A 7513-nucleotide genomic window follows, 5' to 3' on the forward strand; every position below is an offset into this window, starting at 1 on the left:
TTTACAGGGTTTACAGTGCTAAAGAATTGGTACTTCTTAGTGATTTAAATTGGAATTGGTTGCATTCAGCAACTGATGAATTTAAACCCTATTGCGATGCATTGAATCTTTTTCAGATTGTTGGCAAGCCCACTAGACCGAACCTAAAACGTCCAGAAAAAGCATCACTAAAAGATCTAATCTTAACAAACACTCCCCATAAGTGTTCAACTGCATCCATATTTGCGAATGACATCAGTCCTACTGTGTCATCGCAATGGTTAGAAACACAAGAATTCCTAAAACCAAACCACGCATCATAACCAAGCGTGACATGAAACATCTCTCAGAACAGGGGTTCCGACACGATCTGAATAATTTGGAGTGGGAACAAAATAATTTAATTCCTGACCTTGAAATCGCCTGGGATTTTTTTAATGCAAATTTTTCTGCTTTAGTCAACAAACATGCTCCTCTCAAAAGGTACAGGGTGAAGGGTCGGAATAATGCACGGTTTTCTCATCCTTACTCAAACATGCTTCATGAGCGCAGCCTGGCATGGGCAAACGCTAGGAAAACCGATTTCAATTCAGACTGGCTTGATTTCAGGCGATTGCGCAGTGCATGCACGGTTGCCCTTATACAAACATCTCACAAAACTGAAAATAATAAAGGTATAGAACTTCCATCATGTACTAATAAGGGCTCTCATACAAGCATTGATAAAGTAAAAATGCTTAATTGTTTCAATGAACAGTTCATAGCTTCTGGTTTTTTGTTTGATTCAATTAATGGTGCTCATGTGAACCCTTCGATTGTTCAGTCAGAGAGCTTCGTGTCTAGTCAATCATTCAGCAATCTCTGAGGTGTGCAAAGCCCTTAGATCTTTAGATGTTTCTAAATCGGCAGGTCCTGATAAATTGGAACCTTACTTTTTAAAGCTAGCTGCTGATTTCATTGCCCCACCTCTGACTCATATTTCTAACCTTTCTCTTGACTTAAATGAAATTCCACTTATATGGAAATCAGCTTTTGTTCTTCCCCTGTTTAAAGGCGGAGATCCCACACACCCAAATAATTACCGGCCCATGTCCAAGCTGTCAGTCTTGGCCAAAGTCCTCAAAACATTTCTGGACTTTCTGTCTGTTAATAATACCCTATCTGATGTTCAATCTGGTTTTAGAAAACAACATAGCACAACTACGGCAGCCCTAAAAGTACTAAATGATTTGATTGAATCTGTTGATAACAAGAAACACTGTGCAGCCTTATTCATCGATCTATCAAAAGCATTAGATACTGTTGATCATACCTTACTGATGCAACGACTTGTCAGTATTGGATTATCTAAACATACGATTGGTTGGTTTAATAACCATCTCTCAAACAGAACTCAGTGTGTACAGGCAGAAGGCTTTATCTCTGGTTCACTCAATGTCACTAAAGGTGTGCCACAGGGGTCAGTCCTAGGACCACTCATATTTACTCTATATATAAATAATATAGATCAAAATGTTCATAATGTAAATTTTCATTATTACGCCGATGATACAGTTATATATGGTTCAGCATCCACGTCTGGCTCTCTCTCAGTTATAGCTTGCGTTTAATATTGTTCAGCGTAACTTATTTGAATTAAATAAATGCTGATAAAACAAAATTCAAAAATCAATCCCTCATAATCTTCTGCCTATTCCTACATCCCAAGGGTTGGAGATTGAGTTTGTGTCTTAGTATAGGTATCTTGGGATTGTAATGGATGACGCTGTCTCCTTTGGCCCTCGTTTTCAGCAACTGGTGAAAAGATTGAAAGTGAAATTGGGTTTTTACTTTAGAATCAAATCCTGTCTTTCCTTTGAGGCAAAAAAGAGGCTTGTTGCAGCGACTTCTGTCTGTACTGGACTATGGTGATGTTCTACACATGCATGCATCGTCACAGTGTTTACATGCTTTAGACACTGTTCATGGTGCACTGAGGTTCATAACACATCTTAAAACCTGTGTTGCATGATCGGGTTGGATCATGGTCTGCTGTGTCCATCCGAAGACAAAAACACTGGCATGTTTTTATTTATAACTCTATCCTGGGTCTACTTCCTTCATATCTTTATACCTACATCTGTAAAGTATGCTTGAAGCTATAGCCTCCGGTCACAGGAATTATTCTTGCTGTCTGTTCCGGTGGTCCGGACTGAATTGGGGAAAAAGGCATTTAAATTCGCTGCTCCCTCTGCCTGGAATAATTTGCAAAGTACGTTGAAACTTAGGGAGCTGGTTTCATTGGACATTTTCAAAGTAGTTTTAAATAATTTGGAGAATGAAAGATTGGGTTGTAGATGTTTTAACTAGTTATGTATTGATATTGAAATTTGATTTGATTTGCTTGTGTGTGTATAGTGTATGTGTATATTGATGGATGTTATCTGTTAAACTCAAACGAGCTGTGTCTGTCAGTCTTGGCCAGGGCGCTCTTGTAAAAGAGATTCTTAATCTCAATGGGCTTCTTTTCCTGGTAAAATAAATAAAGGTTATAGTAAATAAATCTGACCAGCACATTATAATCCGCTACTAAACAAGTTAAAAGCGTTTAACTTTCCCGAATCAACAACAATAGAATCATTCGCTGATCTTTTGATAATCTCTTATGATGTGATATTGCATGCCTATTGTCCCGATCTGACTCGGGCACGCGCACGGACACGCGCAGCCGCGAGCGGGCGGATGTAGGGCGCGCGACGCACAAAAGAGCGTTACCCTAAACGTTACAGTAAATCTGTAAATACTCTAAATAGCGATTGTGACAAAAAAAATACGATAAAAGCGATACTGATTAAAGTTTCTGCTAAATGGATATATGTACATATCAATCAAGAATGCAATATCAAATCAATCGTGACTGAAAAATCATCATTGACAGGAATATATTGTTGCAGTGAACGCGTTTCCTGATGCGCGCGCCCGAATGCCTAACCGGCACCGGTATAAAGCGATTTCACAACAAAACACAACCGTGATGTTTCTGACAAAAACCGAGAGAGAAATGAGCGGGTCAGAGAAACAGTGATGGTGTTTGATCATAACAGCGATATAATATCATACGAGCACAAACATATGACAACAATATGCCAAGCCCTTCAGCGAGAGCTTTATCGAACAAAGAACATGATCATCAGCGACACACAAACTCACCTGCGCGTGCCTGTGCCCGTTACACCCGCATCCCGGTGACCCGCGTGCGCCCGGTGACCACCACCATCATCATCATCATCATCATCATCAGTGTTACCCACCGGTCAGTGTGTGCCCCTCTCTCTCTCTCTCCCTCTCTCTCTCTCTCTCTCTCAGAGCATCTTTGTCCCGTTAACGGAGAACAATGAATATAGCGGACGCGAGTGCGCTTTTAACGGGAACGCGCACGAACTGTCAGCCAGCTGATAGTAAAATCATCTGAATGAGATTTAGCGGAATATAGCAGAGCTTAAAAGAGCTGTGATGACGAATATGCATACATAATATTATTAGAATATAATGTGATATATTACTAAAATATATATAATAATGTAGTAACAAAAATTAACATTACGGTGAGTGTGTGTGTGGGGGGGGGGTATGTGTGTGTGTGTGAGGTACTCATCGTGTTGTTGTTGTTTGTCAGTTGTTCAGCAGATGTGATCTGAGAGATTATTGTTCTTCTCTCCCTGTTTATGAAGATTATAATCTGTTGACCTGTTTTCCTCTAATCTCTGGTTCTCAGTGTCTCCTTCACTAACGACTGTTGTGTAATTAACAGAAATCCTCATTAAAGACTCTAACCCTACGTCACAAATCCAAGACTTCACTACTTTATATGTGAAAAACAGCAGGTGAAAGTCCCCGAATGAGCTTCTGAAGTGTGTGTCTGATCACCAGTAATGAGTGAAGCCACGCAGGGTCACATGATCATGACATCATCCGGGTCACATGTGTTCTATATAGAACAAACTTTCTTAACCTCACGAAGTTCTAACTCAGATGTAGGGCCTCCTGTCCATCAGCTGTAGAATAACTCACACACGTGTTACTCACCGGCCATCAGTGCAGATCATCATCATCTTCATCATCATCATCATCTTCATCTTCATCATCATCTGTCCGTCAGGATCATTTGAGATTCACACACTCCGACTCCTCTGGATTTTTTCTCAGGATCTGTGTTTCCCTCCTCATTCTCTCTCTCTCTGCTGGAACAATGCTGACTTCCTCTCACACAAACACACACACACACACACACACTCAATCACACACACACACACACACACACACACACACACACACACACACACTCAATCACACACACACACACACACACACACACACTCTCTCACACACACACACACACACACACACACTCAATCACACACACACACACACACACACACACACACACACACACTCAATCACACACACTAACTCACACACACTCTCACACACACACACACACACACACACACACACACACACACACACACACACTGTTTGGCTTTGCTGGTCTATTGTTCATATTTCCTGTTTTCTAACCTTGCATATCTGTGAACATGGGTGTGTGTGAGTGTGAGTGTGTGTATTTATTTTTATTATTCTGTGTGTCCTGTACTCTCTCTCTCTCCCTCTCTCTCTCTCTCTCTCTAGTCCTAGTGCAACAACAGGAAGCAGCTCTGCTCAATCACACACACACACACACGTCATCTGCATCACTTCATTAAATCACAACTGACAGTGCTCAGATCAAACACGGTGACTGATGAATGTGTGTGTGTGTGTGTGTTTCTGATGTCAGGTAATATTCCATATAAGTGTGTTTACTGTTTTAGGGTTCGGGTCCTTTAAGTGAAGTTCAAAACCTAATTTCGGGAGGAGTGAACCCATCTAATCTTTCAGTTAACCGGCGGAGCACACAAGCAGCCGCTCGACCCCTCGTTCTGGCATCAGCTGTTTCCTTTACTTGTTTCCTTTCCTCATTCCTTTCCTCATTTCCTTTCCTCGTTTCCTTTCCTCGCTTCCTTTCCTCGTTTCCTTTTCTCATTTCCTTTTCTCATTTCCTTTCCTCATTTCCTTTCCTTTTTGAGATCCTAGTTTCCTCGTTTCCTTTCCTTGCTTCCTTTCCTCGTTTATTTTCCTCATTCCTTTCCTCACGTCCTTTCCTCACTTACTTTCCTCGCTTCCTTTCCTCGTTTCCTTTCCTCATTTCCTTTCCTCATTTCCCTTCCTTTCCTCGCTTCCTTTCCTTGTTTCCGTTCCTCGTTTCTTTTCCTCATTCCTTTCTTTGCTTCCTTTCCTCGTTTTCTTTCCTCACATCCTTTCCTCACTTACTTTCCTTGCTTCCTTTCCTCGTTTCCTTTCCTCATTTCCTTTCCTTTCCTCGCTTCCTTTCCTTGTTTCCTTTCCTCGTTTATTTTCCTCATTCCTTTCCTCGCTTCCTTTCCTCGTTTCCTTTCCTCATTTCCCTTCCTTTCCTCGCTTCCTTTCCTTGTTTCCGTTCCTCGTTTCTTTTCCTCATTCCTTTCTTTGCTTCCTTTCCTCGTTTTCTTTCCTCACGTCCTTTCCTCACTTACTTTCCTTGCTTCCTTTCCTCGTTTCCTTTCCTCATTTCCTTTCCTTTCCTCGCTTCCTTTCCTTGTTTCCTTTCCTCGTTTATTTTCCTCATTCCTTTCCTCGCTTCCTTTCCTCGTTTCCTTTCCTCATTTCCTTTCCTTTCCTCGCTTCCTTTCCTTGTTTCCTTTCCTCGTTTCTTTTCCTCATTCCTTTCCTCGCTTCCTTTCCTCGTTTTCTTTCCTCACGTCCTTTCCTCATTTCCTTTCCTCGCTTCCTTTCCTTGTTTCCGTTCCTCGTTTCTTTTCCTCATTCCTTTCTTCGCTTCCTTTCCTCGTTTTCTTTCCTCACGTCCTTTCCTCACTTACTTTCCTCGCTTCCTTTCCTCGTTTCCTTTCCTCATTTCCATTCCTTTCCTCGCTTCCTTTCCTCGTTTTCTTTCCTCACGTCCTTTCCTCACTTACTTTCCTCGCTTCCTTTCCTCGCTTCCTTTCCTCGTTTCCTTTCCTCATTTCCTTTCCTCATTTCCTTTCCTTTCCTCGCTTCCTTTCCTTGTTTCCGTTCATCGTTTTCTTTCCTCACGTCCTTTCCTCACTTACTTTCCTCGCTTCCTTTCCTCGTTTCCTTTCCTCGTTTCCTTTCCTCGCTTCCTTTCCTCATTTCCTTTCCTCGCTTCCTTTCCTCATTTCCTTTCCTCGCTTCCTTTCCTTGTTTCCTTTCCTCGTTTCTTTTCCTCATTCCTTTCCTCGCTTCCTTTCCTCGTTTTCTTTCCTCGCTTCCTTTCCTCATTTCCTTTCCTTTTTGAGATCCTAGTTTCCTCGCTTCCTTTCCTTGTTTCCTTTCCTCGTTTCTTTTCCTCATTCCTTTCCTCGCTTCCTTTCCTCATTTCCTTTCCTTTTTGAGATCCTAGTTTCCTCATTTCCTTTCCTCGCTTCCTTTCCTCATTTCCTTTCCTCATTTCCTTTCCTTTCCTCATTTCCTCGCTTCCTTTCCTCGCTTCTTTTTCTCGCTGCATTTCCTCGCTTCCTTTCCTCGCTTCTTTTTCCCTTTCCTTTTGTCGTTTCCTTTCCTCGTTTCCGTTCCTCACTTCTTTTCTTCGTTTCCTTTCCTCGTTTCCTCTCCTAGTTTTCTTATTCCTAATTTCTTATTCCTTTCCATCATTTGTGTACTGAGAAGAAATTTATGAAAATTTCTATTTTGTTTACATTTACATTTAGTCATTTAGCAGACGCTTTTATCCAAAGCGACTTACAAATTAGGACTAGATTAAGCGAGTCATCATGAAGAGGCAAAAACAAAAACAACGCAAGAAGTGCTCAAGATACGAAGTTCAGGCATTATTCAGAGTAGCATAAGCCCGATAAGTGAGGTTTTAGAGGGAAAGGGGAGGGTTTTTTTTTATTTTTTATTTTTTTATTTGTTTATCCATCCATCCATCATATTCATTGTAATGACTTTTGTTCATAACTCTTGTTCTTAATCATTTTATTTGTTGACTTGATTGAATGAGGCAAGAGTTAATTCCATGCAAATGATGTGTTCCGATCAGTCAAAACAGGAAGTGTTAGCGCTGGGCTAGCGGAGAGGTGATAGCGCTGGGCTAGCGGAGAGGTTATTGTTAGCTCTGGGCTAGGGATGTTGTCTGATGATTTTTCAGCAGCTCTAGAATCTCACACAGTTTGTGGTTAAAGCCAGTGCTCGAAGTGGGGCGGTACTCACCGGTACGCAGTACCGGCACTTCTACATTTTACTCTTAGGCATACCTGCACTTTTTCTTGCGTACCGCTACTTCTCTCATGTAGCCGGTACTCTACCACTGACAGAAAAAGCGTCAGTGTCACGCCCGTTTCACATATACTCCGTTTGCAGTGCGTATGCGGTGCATATTTTTTTCCGCAACCATGTTAACAGGTAAAGCTTTCACACTGCACGCGGATGCAGCAATCGTTTCCACACCGAGTTTATT

At 41.6% G+C, this 7513-nt stretch overlaps 1 protein-coding gene across 2 annotated transcripts in view; it reads right to left on the reverse strand.

Annotated features, from left to right (window-relative positions):
- Positions 1-4247, reverse strand: part of LOC311072821 (phosphatidylinositol 4,5-bisphosphate 3-kinase catalytic subunit alpha isoform) — a 30163-nt gene extending 25916 nt beyond the window's left edge. The window contains exon 1 of one of the 2 annotated variants that reach the window (XM_084098109.1): positions 4045-4247. The gene's annotated coding sequence lies outside the window, so the exon portion shown is untranslated. Of the gene's footprint in view, positions 1-3168; positions 3982-4044 lie in introns of those variants that run through there. The other variant, XM_084098110.1, reaches the window with a different exon arrangement.
- Positions 4248-7513: the final 3266 nt, after the last annotated feature.

This window comes from Abramis brama (genome assembly GCF_963993115.1).
Source record: "Abramis brama genome assembly, chromosome: 22".
In the NCBI taxonomy this organism is placed as follows: Eukaryota; Metazoa; Chordata; class Actinopteri; order Cypriniformes; family Leuciscidae; genus Abramis; species Abramis brama.